Genomic DNA, 16,803 nt, shown 5'->3' with positions numbered 1-16,803 from the left:
CTGTGCTGACTAGACTTCCCACTGCTGTGTGCTCGGGATGTGATGGAGAGCTCCGTCTCCCACCTCTACCCAGAGGAGACTGATCCTCATAGGTTCAGTCACCAGAGAGGGTCTGGAACAGTCTGTCTCAGATCTAGAACAGTTGGTGTCTGAAGTCCCCGTTCCTACAGCCATGTCCCTGCGCTCCCAGAGCACACCTCTAGGACTTGCTGTGCCCTGTGTGATGGTCCATGGTCCTTCCCAGGCACACATTCCCTGAATAAGAGGCCATGCAGGCTCACGGAGCAGCAAGTTCAAGTGCTGAGATCTCAGGCATGCATACCTGACTAATTTCTGTATTTTTGACTCAGAAATTATATGCTGTAAATATACATGGTGGGGAGATCACAAGAGAAAGGGGGGCATTCGCAGGACTAGATAAGTCACACCCCCATAAACCTATACAGTTCTAGAGGCTGGAAGCTCAAGATCAACAGGGCCAGAAAGTCTACTGGTGTCTGGTGGGGATGCGGATGCTTCAGTGTGGAACCTCTTGGAACACTGCCTCCTTTGGAGACGCAGATATGTGTTTTCGTGTGACAGGAGGACCACTGACAAAGAGGGCCAAACTGGTCTCCCTGAGCCTCTTGTGAGCCTCTAGTTAGAAGGTGGAGGTCACAGCCCTGTCACCTTTCACAGGCCCCAATACTGTCATGGTGGAGATTGATCTAGCTATTTTTTTTTTTTTGAAGTAGGTTCTCACTATATAGTCCTAGCTGGCCTAGAACTTGCTGTAGACCAGGCTATCCTTGAACTCACAGAGATTTGACTGTCTCTACCTCTTGAGTGCTGGAAGTGTACACTGCCACACCTAGTATATTTTCAATATGCAGATTTGAGGGGAAACATATGCCTCAAACCTTAGCAATTTTATTACAGCATTGCTCAATATACCAATTCAAAATATCTGGCACACTCAACTATTGTGGACTCATGGTCCTACACACTAAAACATAAAACAGGGTACCTGAAATCCCATTTATAAAGTAAAATATCAGGAATTTAGTACTATTGCCTAAACCTAAATGCATTAATAGAGGAAAGTATTTACCGTATAATACTAAATGCAAGAAAGAGGACAAATGTGGGCAGTTTGGTCCTGTTTTGTTTAAAAGATACAGTGATGGAACCTAGGCAATATGCCTCCCAACATTGCAGATCCCAGGCTGGTAGTCTTTCTGGGGAGCACTTAATATGTTATTTCTCTATACTGGATATCCATTGCTTATATTATTTGCTTGGTGAGGCTTTGGGACCCTCTTTCTTTTCTGTGCTGTGGTGAGCACTGCAGAGTTAGTAGCAATGTTTGTGCTCACAGTAACCAACTCCTTCCATGGTACAGTCTGCTTTCTGGTACAGCCCATAGCTCCTCCTGGCCTTTTCCTTCTCATATATGCTTGCTTGTGTCTCGGTCATTACCTCCCCTGATCTTGTATAAGTCGCTGGATAAAGTCAGTGTATCAGTATCAAGCAGCCATGGGATAGCTGCTCTCTCCTGCTGGTAGCAGAAATGCTCAGCCTGATGGTGGCCAATGTGCATGCTACCCCTCCATTTAGGTCTCAAGTACATGAGCCTTGTGCACATCACAGCCCACACCTCGACCACCTTAAATGATGCAGCATGCTCATCGCCTTCTGAGTGTGTGCATAGGCTTGCTTCTCAGGGCTGACTACAATTAATTAAAAATATTGAAGGCAAGCATTTCCAGTCTGTCATTTTGGGTATCTAACCTTTGTGAGGACTTTCCTGTTTACCTGGTTCCTCGAGAACTTGCAAGTGTGTCTTCAGTCAATCCAAGGCAGCTCCATAGTCAATGGCTAGAGACCTGCCTCTGCCCAAGCTGTACATGGACAGTCAGCACGATGACAATGTCTGATAGGAAAAGCTGTGTCTGGATTAATGCTATCCAGGCCCCCTCCCCATTTCAGGCTAAGCTGCTATGCCCTGCGGGCACACTGGCTTGTTCAGTCCTGTTGGGGGCAGGAGCCATTGAAATGACAGCCATGAGTGCTGGGTGCCCCTCCAAAGGGCACAAGGGGAGCTGGGCGAAAAGTAGGTCACATGTGCCTGGGCGATGTCACGCGGTTCCCACCCCAGGCCAATGGGATGGGTGGCCTCTTTCGGTTGAGAACAAAACATCAGTCTAATTTTTCTCTTAGCATTTCATCTTCTCTAAACGGGGAGAGTAACCATCTGTCTGGCTCCCACACCCAACTCCATCCTCTTGACCTCACGGGGCTGCTTTGTTCAGAGGTAAGGGGATTCTGTGGGCCTGGGTGAGTGGTCAGCTGAGCAGGACAGGTGGCCGAGACTGAGAGTCCTAGCTCAGATCTCCAGGTGGTGTGACAGAGCCTGCCAAGGTCACATATGTGATGTGTTGGGAGAAGGTGCCGAAGGAACTGCCATGATGGTGCACAGACCTCTGCTGGGCAGTGGGAAGAGTGGAGTTGGGTTGTATGTACTAGCGGCTTTAGATATTTCGATAGTGGGTCCTCCGCTTTCATAATGCAGTTCTTTGGGGGAGGACCAATGGCAGTTTAATGTTCTTTATTATTGAGGTTGTGTTATTTGCTAAAAAGAAAACATTCAGTTTTACGGATGTTTTGTTGGTCAGAAATACCAGCTATGGAAAGAATATAATCTCTACCCTTGACCATATGAACCATCCTTAGGAACGAGGGTCCAGTGCTGTCTGGATCAACTAGTTCCTTCGGTCCTGTTAGAGACTTAAACCTCTGAAGTTACTTGGAAAGTTATTTGTTTCCATGGGTAAGAGTACTATGAAGCTTAAACTCAGAACCCAAATAGCAAAAAATCTGTGAGCACATATTATTAATAAATGGAAAAGTATACTTTGGAGTTTAATATTTATATTGAGCAATTTACTAGTTCTCTTATTGCCAGGCAGGGCATTGAACAGGATCACCACCACCACATGGTAAAGTGTATGTGAATGCATAGTAGTTTTTAAATATTTATAGAAACAAATATACATTTTATAGCTTACAAATAACAAAATTTCACATTTTTCCTCATCCTGTAAATGAGCTCGTGTGCAGTGCCCCAGGATGTTCCAATGTGTGTGTCTGGCCAGCGAGTTGCATGTTTAACAAGCATATATGTGTTTGCAGAATCTAGCCATATCTGCCATATTCAGACATGGGGAAATGCTATGCTTCCAGAAATAGTGTACCAGACAGGTTAACTTAGCGAGTTAACTTGAGTGTGTTCCACAGGATTTTTTTTTTCCTTTCAGATGAAATTTGTGTTTATTCTAGTTCTTCAGGGAACATGGGTGTGTGACCAACATTGCAAGGATAAGCACCAGAAGTTTGGGTTATGCCCTGTAGTCCATCTCTGTTGTGTGGCACGGTGGCTATTCCCTTGGTGACAAAGCAGGGCTCCTTGTACAATCAACCTATAGCCTTAGAGTGAATCCCATATGTTTTCTAAAGAGTATTTCTTTAACTGGGTACAACCTTGAGGGAGCGGAGAGTTTCATTTGTTTGGGTTTTTGTTTGTTTGACTAAGACAGAGTAGAAATGCACAACATTTTCCTTATGTGTAGCTGTTGATCTGATGCCTGGAGAAAGCCCCATCCACTGATGCAGTTTTAGCATTGCCTCATTCTTTGTGCCTCCTGTAACGTGTGTCCTGGAAACTAGACTTAATGTGAGGACTCACCCGTAGCATGTGAAGACAGAGGTGTACAGCTGTGACAAGCACACATGCTCATGTGACATTTGAAATCATAATTTTCCCATTATTTCTTAGGTGAGGGGTGAGGGCTGCTGCCTCTGGAAATGAACCCATTCCTGGATATGGGTGTGCTTTATGTCCCCATACCCATTAGGAAAGATTACAGCACAAATAGAGTTGTGCAGAAGCAATAGAGCCATGTCCTGGGGTGATATACAGAAGAGAATCCTAACCCAGACTGGAGTGCCTGACTCTGTGCCTGTCCTCTGTCCCCATGCACACTGTACTTCCTGTCCACATTGCCCTCATCATATTCATCGTGCTGAGCCGTGGACTCTGTGGGACTTGAAGGGCCACCTGTGAAGTTTGGTTTAGTAGTGTCTTAAAACAAGCCACTATCCCAGTATTCTGTGTCTGAGATGTATGTGATGTTCCAGGAGACAGCTGGGCCCTGCTCAGAGGTCAGAAGCCCCAATAAAGCATTCTCTCACTGAGAAGAGGGGCCTGGGGAAGATTTGCAGTGAGGAGCACCCCATAGCTGGAGATATCCTGATTCTGATGGAGTAGGCTTCAGAGGACCAATGTCTCAATACTGGGAGCTAGGATCAGGAGGTCCCAAAAGTGCATGGGGCCATCCATTGCAGAACTGTTGGGTACAGCAGTGCCTACCAGGTGTTCCAGTTTAGCCACAGAGCATCTGGCCTCTGTGTTTTGGCTGCTTATGAAACAGAACAGGTTTGTCCAGGTGTGATCTCTGCACCTCCAACATCCCCTTAGAATCCTATAGAGATGTAGAGTCTGTCCTGCCTGCCTCATATTAGTGAAGTCAGAACCTCTGGGCTGGGCCATGTAGAACAGGCCTCCCTGGTGGAATATGTCATGTCCACTCAGAGTGTGAGAACCTCTGGTCTGGCTGTGACATGAAAATTTAAAGGCGGGACTCCTGATGCAACTGGAGTTGGATGTAGAGGATACGGGCTTGAGTACCAGGTCTGAGAGAGCAGAGGATGCTGCTGCCCGTGAGTGATTGTCAGGTCAGATGCAAGCAAGGTCAGATGCAACCTAGTGGGGCATTTGATGTCGAGTCACATTGTGTCCAACCAAGAGCTTTCTGTAGGAAAGGACACAGGTTGGCCCCCCTCCCCCGCCGCTCCTGGCACCTATTGGAGCTGAGGCTTGTCTCTGGAGATGAGGAACACACTTGCTAGAACTCAAGGTTAGGAATAGCATAAGCCCAAGGCCAGTGCTGGAGCAGGGAAGATGTGCAGAAGCTGTGGCTCCTGCTGACTCAGGACTGCCACTGGGAAAGGTAGGCAAAGGCCACTCAGTGGAGTGGTCTGGAGAGGCAAGGAGGCTGCAGTAGCTGCATTTGAGCTCTAGTCAGATGGTCTTGGTGAAGAAAGAGCCTGTCTGTGGCTAGGAAACAGGCCGTCGCAAAGCTGAGGGCTGAATGGGACAGCCTAGATGCAGACTCTATCTTCCTGCTTCATGGCAATGAATGCCACCTGCTCCTTCTCTTTCTTTACACAGGCACACATTCTAACTGCTGGTGTGGGGCATTAAAAACAATGTGAGGAGAGTAGGACAAAGAAACCTGTATATGACTATGCTTGCCTGGTGGTGGTGGCACACACCTTTAATCCTAGCACTTGGGAGGCAGAGGCAGGCAGTTCTCTTGAGTTCAAGACCAGACTGGTCTACAGAGTGAATTCCAGGACAGCTGGGGCTACATAGAGAAACTGTGTGTGTGGGGGGGGGGATGACTCAGTTAGAAAGGTACTCATGGGACCTGAGTTCAATCCCCAGAACCCATGTGAAAAGCCAGGTATAGTGGCATAAACACTCCAGCACTGGAGGAACAGAGATAGGCAGATCCCTGGGAAGCCTAGCCTGCTTAGTAAGGTCCGGGCCAGTGAGAGACCGCTCTCAAAAACCAAAGTGGGTTGCACCTTAGGAATAACATCTGAGATTGTCCTCTGGTTTCCACATGGGTGCATGGATACAAGTGTGCATTAATGCATATGCATGTCTGCACACACATGCTATCAGGAGAATAATCAAAACGTCACAAAGGATTAGGGGGCAGAGACAGGAGAGAATGCCTGGTTTTGTTTAGCTATAATCAAAGTGACATTTAGATCACTAAGAATGAATAAGCTAGTCATCAATATTGGGTCAAAATGCTATTGGGTCACTTTTTTTTTAAAGTACTAAATTTAAAACTTCACACAACTTTTGGTATAGAATAATAAGCTACAGGCATAGAAATTACATGCTGACCTTTTTATATGTCTTTTTTTTTTTTTTTTGGAGAAAGCGTTGCAGGCCATGCACCCCCCAGAAGGCCTGAGTGCACAGTGGACAGACAGGAACACTGTCGGCTCATCATTCAGGCAGCATCTTTCCAATAGTGCAGTGTTGCAACAAAGCACAGAATCTTAAGCAGCTGGACAGATGAGTGTGCACAGTAGGAAGGAACTGACAGGCAGGAGTCGGGATGAACTGGCACTGCTTTGTGGAACATGGCTGGTCATGTCTGCCGACATATTAGTGCAGACACTCTTTAGCCATACCACTTTTGATGTAAGTCAGGTCTCTTCCCTGGTCAAACCTTATTGCACAGAGATCCATGTCTGGAGTGGTTTATTAAAAATAATCAAAATTATTATTAAGTAATAATTCCCATAGTCAGGGCATGTGAATCTTGGCTGAAGTAAGTCCTAATATGGCCCTATGGAGACTCCAGACCACAGTGACTTCTTTCCCTGGCTCAGACAAGTTACTGCTGAAGCCATCAACAGAGACACGGCAAGCAAGCACTTGTAGTGGTGTTCACATCATGTAGCTCCCGTTTGCAGTATGATCTGTGATAATGACCAAGACCCATACCTGCTGTCCAACAGCATAGGTAAATCTCGGTGTCAAAGAGGCAAGGCATAAAGGAGACAGAGGGAGCTTTGCAGTACAGGGCCCTTAGTGGCTCCTGGCAATGTCTTACTTTGGATGGGAGTGTTGTAGGTTACGAATTAGTATTGCATGGTAAGTGCTGAGTGACATTTGAGCTATCCCCTTTACATTTGTGCCATTGTTGTGCCTGTGCTTACAGTGTAAGTCCCACACATATGTAGTATGTGGTACTTGTGCAAGGCAGGGCTAGGTAAAGTCCAGCAACTCAGATGTGGTGTATGGCTAGCTGGGGTCCCCTCCAGGGTAATTCGCTGGCATTACTATTGTTCTTAGAGAAGACTCTACTATGATAGCCAAATCATGGGAAGCCCCTGTGCTGGCAATTTGAAAAGTGTGTTTGGGTTGACTGAGCTGGGGGATAATGTCAGCACAGTGATGGATCCACAGCTGTAGAGTTACAACACTCAAGGGTCCCAATATCCCTACTCTGATAGGGCATTCTTTTCCTGACCAGTCCCTGGGCTGTGTCCAGTGAACAACTAGTCTCCAAAGACCTTGGGCCCACAGCACCAGGAGAAAAGGAGGAAGGACCTGTGGCCGAACCACAATCGAACATCACAACTTCCTGCCTCATTGCTTCTGGTAGGGACCACATGGGGTCTTCTATAGATCTTGCTCGGTAATATTCCTGTTCATCAGCCTCTATAACCTACCTAGCTCTTTGTGGCGGAATTCAGTAGTTTTAACTTTAAGGTATCATGCTTGGGGCTTCTAAACTTATTTTGCCTAGGCAGTATTTAAGTTCATAAATCTGCATTTGGGTTTTGGCAAGTAAATACAGCCTTTATTTTTTTCATCTACACATCTATTTCTTTGTCTATCACACACTGAAATAGAAATGAGCCAAATGCATCCAAAATAAATTAAACAGGCAGCAGCGAGGCTTTTGGGATTAGACCATGAGCGGATTGAAGGCAGAGTACTTCTCTGGGGCACTGCTGTCCTGGGGATTAAGTCTAATCCTGAGCTGCAGAGGAGGCAGGGCATCTCAGTGCCGTCACGTGGAATAGAGACTGCATCCTTGAACTGCCTTTGTACAGTCCCCTACTGAGTCAGCCCAGTCTGGACATTGCCAGACCCTCAGGTGCCCTGGGATCATCTGGTACACAGTGTGTAGCATGAGGGAGATGCTGTCACCCTAGACACACGCATAGGGCATCTCCAGGATGCTGACGTGTGTTCACATGTATTCAGGTCCTTGGCAACTATGAGATTTGGGTGCAAGGACTTTGTGAGTGGCAGAGCGAGGGCAGGAGTCTTAGGGAGTTCTGGGCCGCAGCCTCTGGCTCTGGTCACTGAGCCATTAGTCTGTGAATCTCTGGGACCCTCGTGGGCCCGGATCTCATGCTGCTTTTCCCTGGGTTTGGCGAAGCTGTCTCCTGCACAGTGCTGCTGAGCCCAGCTGTCGTCCTGCTGAGACCTATCGCCTTAATTTGATCCTTCATAGCTTGTAGTCACACTGGAAACTTCGCATTTTTCTTTTTAGTTTTTTTTACCTGTTATTTTTTAAACCTGTTATTTTGTTTTAGGTTTATCTAAATTTACTTTTATTTGCATTTTAATTTTTCAGTGTTTATCCTGCATTTTTTCTTTGTCACATTGTCTTTACTTTTCAAATCTTTCCTTTCTGTGTTCCACTTATTTTCGTTCTCTTTGAATGTTCTGCTCGTATGTCATTTCTGTTGGTAATCTTATTTTCACTTCAGTCTTTCATCTTTTTTCCTTTTTTAAAAAAATCATTTGGAAAGATTTTTAGTGATTTTAGTTATGTTTTCTGATTTTTTTTTATTTTATCTGAAATAATATGCTTTTTGCAGGGCAACAGTGAAATTATTGCCCAGACTTTGCAACACAAAGAAATGACCTATCAATCTAATTTAGCTTGTTTTTTCTCTCAGGGTTAATCATGATCAATGATTTTGTCTGTGTTGATGAATGGATGTTCTGAAATCATTAATGTGTGCATCCATGAGGACACCCTCCCAGGACAGCTGGGAGCTATGTTCCTCTCTCGCTCCACATCGACCTCCATGGAAATCTTCATATCTCAGTAGATGCTGTCCTTGTTGCCTGCGGCCTCACGAGGACAAGCCTGCTAGAAGCCCTGACCTGCGGTGCAAATTCCCTTCCCATGCGGGGTTGATGGGCCTGTGCCTGGCCACTGTCAGCTGTGTCCCCACACTGTGGACAGCTACCTCTGCCCTTGCCCTCCGTGTATCAAACAGGCAGTAGTCAGTCTGCAGCTTTTTTCTTCCCACTGAGGAGGCTGAGCTAACCATGAGCCTTCTTAGGACAGAAAATCTGCTCCCTCAGTAAGCACCTGTTGGCACCTACTCTTTACATTCTCTGAATAGACTTTCTGGGGCGGGGGTGTCAGGGAAGGCTGCCAGTGCACAGTCCTGACGTGGGCAGGGCATCCTATCTCTGGACAGCCCTGTGAAGCTGCCCTGTCCCTTCATGTCCCCTGTATAAAAAGCCCAACTGAGGAAGACACTCCTCTTAGTAGAGCCAGCAGCAGGCTACCACTGGGCAGAATGCCTGTTCTCCAGTTCCTGCTGGACCACTTGGGCACAGAGTGTGCCAGGGACTTGAGCTGTATGAGACAAAGTCTCAAAGAGGCTCCAGCCGACTGACTTCTAGTAGCCAGTTCTTAGTTATAGAGGGAGCTGCACTTCCAGGTTAGGCTTCAGTGCTCACGTCTAGGATTTAGCAAAGAGGTTCATCCTTGCCTGTGTTCCTTTGCATCTGTTATCTTCTGGAAGGACAGCCATGCTGCCTGCCACAGGGACACCGTTGCTTTGGAAATGTGGGGGAGCCAGAGGCCATCCTGGAACAGAACCCTTGTGACACTCTGGGAGCAGGGCCTGAAATTGCTGCTATGTGACACCATATTATTAAGGGAGCAAGCACACGCAATAGGCAGGAAGAACATTTGTTCCGCTAGGCAGCAGTGAGATTGTCTAGCAGTTTCATGTCACCTCTGACATGCTTCTTGCACCACTTGGCATGTGTCTCGAAGAAGTAAGTGAGGGGCAGTGATGTGGGATGGGGTGTCTCACCAGGAGCAAGTTCTGTGGCCCAGTTCAGAGATCCTGCAAGCTACCCTGGACACTTCCCATAGCTCCTTCTTCCACAGCTGCCTAGGGATATTTCCCCCATAAAAATATCATTTCCTGCTTAGCCTTCTTGCTTTTCACACGGATGGCATCTTCTCCTTCATTAGATATGTTTAAAAGCTTTCTTGGTTCCTACACTTTTCATCTGCATTAAGATATTATCTATGGTTCTTTGTTTTAGTAATATCCAGCATTTGGAGTTCTTCGGCTTTGTCACCCACAACCAGTAAAATTAATAACAAGGACACAGATGTGACACCAAGCATATGTGCAGGACATTTGTGCGCTAGGGAATTATCTTCTCCTGACTTAAGTGCTTCCTGCTATTCCCTTTGGTTTGATATGATCAGTGTAAATTATATTCGGTGCTTTTCCACTATCTGTGCAGGGCTACATGTTTGTCCAGATGAGTATCCTGTCCAGTACCCACATCCTATCTGGTGTCTGTGTTACTTTCCTACCCACCCCGGCTGCATTCCTTGCTTAGGTGTGCTGAGGACTCTGCTTGGCACATGGTGAACAGCTGTCAGTGTTAGCCATTGCTTACAAAAGTGTGTGTGGGTACTGACTTTCTTCTTTATTGGTTATGTGGGCAGAATACCTGGTTTTGTATTGCCTATCCACCCCACACTCTGCAAGGCACTGTGCAACATCAGTCTACTTATGAATTTCTGACCCTACATATTACCATTTAGTTTGGACTATTAGTTAGCATTTCTGTCTAGACAGAATTTGGGATTGGATCTTAGTTGATACACACGGTCCATTTCATTGTTTCTCCTACATCTTTCCAAAGCGAACATACGCACATACAGGGATGCAGATGAGCCAGGAGTGTCCTAGCTGTACCGCTGCTCTCCAGTGCTTCCTGATAAGATTTTTGCTTTTAAAAAAATATTAGTTAATTTGTTGCATGTATGTAGGTACAGATATGGAGGTAGAGGAGAAACCTATAGGACCCTGTTCTATGTATCATGTCCTGGGGAAATGCATACAGCATGGCCTTTACCTGCTAAGTCATTTTCTAGCCCTTCTGTTAAGATTTTGTTGTATTTTAGTCATCCTGGTAGGTGTATAGTGACAGACACTGTGACTTTAAATTGCTTTTCCTCTTAACTGCTGAGGCTGACTGCCTTTTGGGAAACAGCCATTCCCTCTGTATCCCCTGGGGTATTGGTCCTAGATCTACCCAACTCTCCAAGATCCCCATACATCCCAGAATTCCCTAGATGCTCAAGTGAGATGGTATAGTGTTTGATGGAACTTTCCCACATCTTCCATGTGTTCTTTATATTAGGTAAATTAGAATACCTAATGCAATATAAATGCTCTGTACACAACTGCCACACTGCTCAAATAATAATAAGGAAAAAAGTTCAGTACAGATACAGTTTCCTTTTTCCAATTTTTTTAAATCTATTGGTTGGTTGAATCTGGTCACAGAGGACCAAGTGAACTGGCCACGCAGACCGCCCCTTCAGAATGCACCTGTTCGTCTCTTGCCCACTTTTCTACACATAGCATAGAGATAGATGCTCCTCGGTTCGGAGGCTTAGCAGAGAAGCAACGTGCAGCAAACATCTGCCCATAGGCTGCTTTTCCCTCTGTTGACGGGGTGGGAACACAGAGAATCTTGATTCTAATGTGACTCATCACCTCATTTGGTCTGAGCAGCTAATAGCTTTTCAGGTGTAACAAGTCCTTGTTCTTCCCTTGTACTAATACCTCACGCTGTCCAGGGATTCCTGTGATGTTTCCTGTTGGCCTCACGGGGATTGTTCTGGGGGAGACTCTGGAAGGACGTGCTCGGTCCTCACGTTCCTACTTGCTGGTCCTCTGACAGACTGTCCCCTACTTTGCCATGGTTTTGAGCACCGGGTTCTGACTCTTAGATCTTCCATCAGTTCGTCTCTTCTCACACCACACACTGACTCACTTGCTGTGGCTATATGTGTAGACAATGAGTCTTCTGGGTACCACAGCATCACAGCGCTGCCCTGGACAGGGAGCTGCAGATTAGGTCAGAAGGCCTGGGGTTCGTGTTAACATGGTGGATGCTCTCCGTGGGCTCCTGCTACTGCCATCGTGCTGCTGTCCCCGGGAATTTTTCAAATTTGAAATGAATTTTCCCAAAGAATTGGCCCTATAGATCAGTTTGAAAGAATCAATTTCCTCAGCTTTGATTACCTGAGTCTGTCAGGTCCTCTTAGGTCTTAAGCACTTCTCCATAATAAGATCTGGTTTTCTATGTAAAAATTCTGAATATCACTTTTTTAGGGTTATCCCCAACTCTGAATTTTTTATATTCTTCCAATTGTATCTTCTTAAAACTTAATTTTTAACCCCAGCTGGAATAAAATGTTAGCTTAGTCATTCTGATAAGATCCCTTATGACGTCATCTGTAGGTCATTTGGGCTTCATGTGCCCACCTTATCCTGTGTACTGTTGTTCTTCCTTCTGGGTTTCTCACCATGTCCACAGTGGGAAGGAGCATCCACTACGCATCCTAGAGGGCCACTCCCTGGAGCCCATTGCTTGCAAGTTGCCAACTCAGAACTTTTCAACAGGAAAACAGTTAGTCCCCTAGCTAGAACTTCTAATCTGGTTTGGAGATGTCTCAGGATTCCTTGTTGGGAGCTACATGTAGCCTTAGGTGGCCCTAGGCAGGCGCTGGTCCATTGCAGTTCTTTCTGAAATCATCAACTATGTACTTAGGTCGCTGTTCCAGGTTGCAGCTGACTTGCAGATACGATCAGAAGACATACGGGGTTCGTTGCTGTTGCATGGTGGACGGTCTCCATCGGCTTCTGCTGCTTCTGTCCCGCAATTCTTAGCCCAGAATGCACCCTCCTGCTCTAATTGTTTCCAGACATCCTCTAGTGGTGGCTAAACTGGTCCTTTCCCATTCAAGGAAGTTGTCCTGGGTACTCTTTCAGGACCATCCCTGGCTAGGGATATCTCGCCCCAGCCTCTCCTTCATTCTCTCAGAGATCCTGAAGCCACAGGGAAATTCTCTCTAAGTGTTGGACTTCAACTTCGTTTTCTAGAGTGTTGTTCTGTGTGCAGCATATAAATTTGTGAGGCATGACAGGGTCCGATATTGACTTTGAACCATGATTCATTTAAGCTGTCCTAGGCCCAAGTCTGATTTCCCCATCAAACTGTGCCCCACTTGTAATGATGCCTGTATCCACCCACCCTTCATGCTTGGTACCCAGTGAGAACTGCAGAAAGATGAGTGGCATGGGATGTTCCAGAATCCCTTTGTTGTGGGCCTGGAAGGTCTGCTGTGGTTGGGTTCCTGCTTTAAATAGAAGAGCATGCTGGGAAGCTGCTACTTGGGGTGCAGGGCTTTGGCATGAATGGGAGCTACAGTTTGGCATCTGTAATGTCAGAAGATTCAGCTCGGCTCTTAGGCCTACCCTGTCTCTACATGAATGATATTATAGGTCTTGAAATTGGTATTTTAAAAAGTGAGGACGTTTGAGAGCTGTGAGTGCTGTCGTGGGCTGAATATTAGGGACTTAGAGCTGTCAGCAGCACTCAGTAGAACCCGGCCCATTGTTAGAAAGAGAAGAGCTCCGGAGGTTCCAGACCTTGCCCGCGTGTGGCCTCCAGAGCAGGGTGGAAGTGGTGAGCTCACTAGTCCTAGCCTTGTCACTTTTTGTCCTGATGCTTGAGTGACAGCTGAACAGTCTGTTTAGTATGCTGACTGAAATCAGGGTTGTGTAAGTCCCAGACATCTTCTAATGCTAACTGGGACTGGCAAGAGCATTAAATTGCAGAAACCTTCCTTAGCCTGATGGCCTCAAGGAGCTACATACATTGTGAGTCTCTCAAGGAGAATGAAGCAGCTAATCAGCTCTGTCGGCTTCCACTGCCATTGCCTCATGCAGCCTGATGTGGGCAGTGAGCTGTTAAACACAATAAATCAAATCTGTTTGCTTTTCCCCATCCCACATCCCTTCAAGACAGCTGAGGCCCTGGGTGCAGCCCTGGACAGTGCACAGCTAATGAGAGCAGGCCAGAGCCACTGGCCTTGACAGGCGCTCACTGTGGCTGCGCGGTCACTGACGAGCTGCTGGGAGCGCTCTGCGTCGTTACCTCTGTGAGAGCTCTTAGAACGAGGGGCACGGTGGAAGTGATTGCTGGTGCAGGATTCAGGATGCCTGTTAGCTATTCCTGCTTTTTCCCCTGGCGTCTACTTCTTCCTGAGAAAATCTTTCCATCGAGACATTTAAAATATAAGACCTCTTTCCTCCAGTCTGAACCACAGGTTGCTAGCTTTCATTTTTGAGCTGTACGGAAATAGTGCATAATGGGCCTACTGGTGGTCCAGAGCCTGGCCTGGAATCTGCCCGCTGGCTCTCTACATAGCACATCTTTGCTTAATGTAACGCAGAGGTGAACATGCCGCTGAGCTAGGACAGGAAGTGTATGTACACAGACTCGTGTGCACCGAGCACACTTGGCTGCAGTGGCAAAACAACACAGCAGTTCTTGCTACAGCAATCTTTACTTTACAGTGCTAGTAATTTCAAAGAAGGATTAGCCAATTTGGTTTTTCAGAATTTCATTATAGTGTTTCTGGTTATAAACAGATTTTCTTTCCATTTAGTGAGTATAAAGTTTAAAGGAGGATTTGGCTCTAGTAGAATGTAGTACATGCTACTTTTTCCTACTGACCCACTGTGCCTTCTGGGCAGAATGTGCGGGGCAGCTGCTGAAGAACTGTGAGGTCAGGGACAGCTGGCAGACCAGGAATAAAACTGGAACTCAGTCATCCATTTCCAGCCTGGATGCAGAGGCAGCCCTGCCTAGGTACATGCTAGAAGTTCTGAGAGCAGCACTGTACTTGGATACGTGGAGCAGCCAGGGAGCCTCTGGAGGATGAACTGGAAGGATTCCACTATTTGCTTTCCTTTCTTTTATTTTTTTCAATTCTCCATGGCTTCTTCAAGGCAGTGATGGCCAGTAGGTCTAAACACAGAGGAAGGGGAATCCTCTGGAGAGGAAGGACAAGACCCAGCGTGCAAGAACTGCAAGCATCCCTTCTATTTGTCTCTGTCAGCTCTTCCTGGCCCTGGAGGCACATACAGTAGCAGGCAAGCTAAGACTGGCTTTTTCCCAGAAGGTATTGGGCTCTCAAAGAGGATGACCACCCCAGGGCTTTGCTTTGATACTCTGTTTTGCCCTTGTGAGCCCAACTTGACAGCATGTGCTGGCACAACAGAGTGTCATTCTGAAACCTCTGACGTTGAAACCGTAGCACATGGGGGCCCTGGGCCTGACCCCCTGGGACTTATACCTAAGATTTATGTAACATTTGCAGCCATATGATAGTGTTCAGAGTGTCCACACTTGACACAAAAAGACAAAAGCCAAGAATCTCAACCTTGTTGAGAAATGGTGGGGGAATACCAGCCAAGGATGGTTCAAGGCATCACCAGAGTTCACCTTGTGAAACAGGTATAAAGGAAATACAAGGTGCAAAAAGTGAAGATTTTATAACTGAAAAATCTAATAACCAAAGTGATGTATTGTGTGGCCTCAGTAACAGACAGAGGGGTACGGGGGCCAGTCTGTGACATGAAGAAAAGTATCGCCAGTAACCAGACTGATGGATACGAAACAGATAGCGAAACTGAATAGAGCGTGAGACTTTGGGACAGTACAAGGATAACACTGTGCCTGTGGGTTAGTCACTCAGTAGCCCATAGTCTACGCAAGGTGCTAACTCTAAGGCCTACTAATTTTAAATAATTGAAATTTACCTTCTAGCTAGAATGGAATTAAAATGTGTGTCAGCATCCAAATATTTGAAATATCAAAGCATGTACCTCTCTCTCAGTAATGTAATGGGCAAAAAGTATCAACGGAAATTGGTTGTTTGGACAATAAAAAATAATGTATTCAGTACTCAGGGCGGCAGAGGAAGGAGGATCTCTGAGTTCAGAGCCAGCCTGATCTACAGAGTGAGTTCTAGGACAGCCAGGACTACATAGAGAAACCCTGCCTTGGAAAAAAAAAAGTATTAAAGATTTTCAGAAGAAATACCAGCAAATTCAGCCTCTAGAAAGAGCAAGAAATGCTTCATTGGGAAAAAAGGTCAACGGTCTTGAGTTTCCACCTGTGGAAACTTAAAGAGAAAGAAAACCAGAGCAACATCACAGAAGGAAGGAAAGGCTGACACAGAGCCAGAGACCAAAGAAGTCAGGGACAGGACCCAGGCTTCCACTGGAACAGCTCCACCAGGAAAGACAAAGCAGGCGTCACATTCAAGAGCTTGAAAGATTCCCATAGAGCGTTTTTTATGGGTTGGGTTCAAGACAGTTTTCCTGGTCCTGTTCACTGGCCTTGGGAAGAAGACCCCTGCCTCTCCTCTGTATGCCTCCTCTCCTTCCTGAAAATGGATGGATTCACACTTCAGGTTGAGCCCTGAGTTGAGAGAATCGTCACTTGGAGGCATGGGGCTGATTTCCAGATGTTCTGTCAAGATTTGCCTGGGCCCCTGGCCCACTAGGGTTCCGATTCCACATGCTTTGTCCTTCTGTGGTTGAAACTGTCCCAACCCCTACACTTGGAAGTCTGTGCCTCCTCCATTGTACCCTGACCCCAGCAAATCCTCAGTGAGTAGATGACACTGTGAACAGGTGAAAATACCCTGGGGTGCCATGCAGATATATCTGTGATTATTGATTGGCTCTCTACGGCACGGATGCCAAAATCCAGTGCCAAGTCCCATCTCTAAAATGATAGAGTATTACATATAACATATGCATATCCTTCTGTATATTTGTTATCTGCAGATGACTCAATACATGGATACAATACAAATATTACATAGGTTTATGCCATATCATTTGGAAATAATGACAAGATGTTATCTGTATATGTTCAAGACACACAAATCTAACATGGGAGACTAATGCTCCAACTGCACACTAGAGAGACTGAGACTCTAAACAGAAGACCCAGCA

The 16,803-nt window shown here is 46.2% G+C and overlaps 1 protein-coding gene across 6 annotated transcripts in view; it reads left to right on the top strand.

Annotated features, from left to right (window-relative positions):
• Window positions 1-16,803, top strand: part of Pcbp3 (poly(rC) binding protein 3) — a 183,931-nt gene that overhangs the window by 128,438 nt on the left and 38,690 nt on the right. Inside the window, exon 1 of one of the 6 annotated variants that reach the window (XM_038343761.1) lies at window positions 2,200-2,293. The exons of the other annotated variants lie outside the window; for them this stretch is intronic. The gene's annotated coding sequence lies outside the window, so the exon portion shown is untranslated. Of the gene's footprint in view, window positions 1-2,199; window positions 2,294-16,803 lie in introns of those variants that run through there. 6 annotated transcript variants of the gene reach the window in all.

The sequence above is a fragment of the Arvicola amphibius genome, chromosome 9, assembly GCF_903992535.2.
Source record: "Arvicola amphibius chromosome 9, mArvAmp1.2, whole genome shotgun sequence".
In the NCBI taxonomy this organism is placed as follows: domain Eukaryota; kingdom Metazoa; phylum Chordata; class Mammalia; order Rodentia; family Cricetidae; genus Arvicola; species Arvicola amphibius.
The sequence above is the reverse complement of the archived record's forward strand: the minus strand, read 5'-3'. Positions and strand labels throughout refer to the sequence as shown.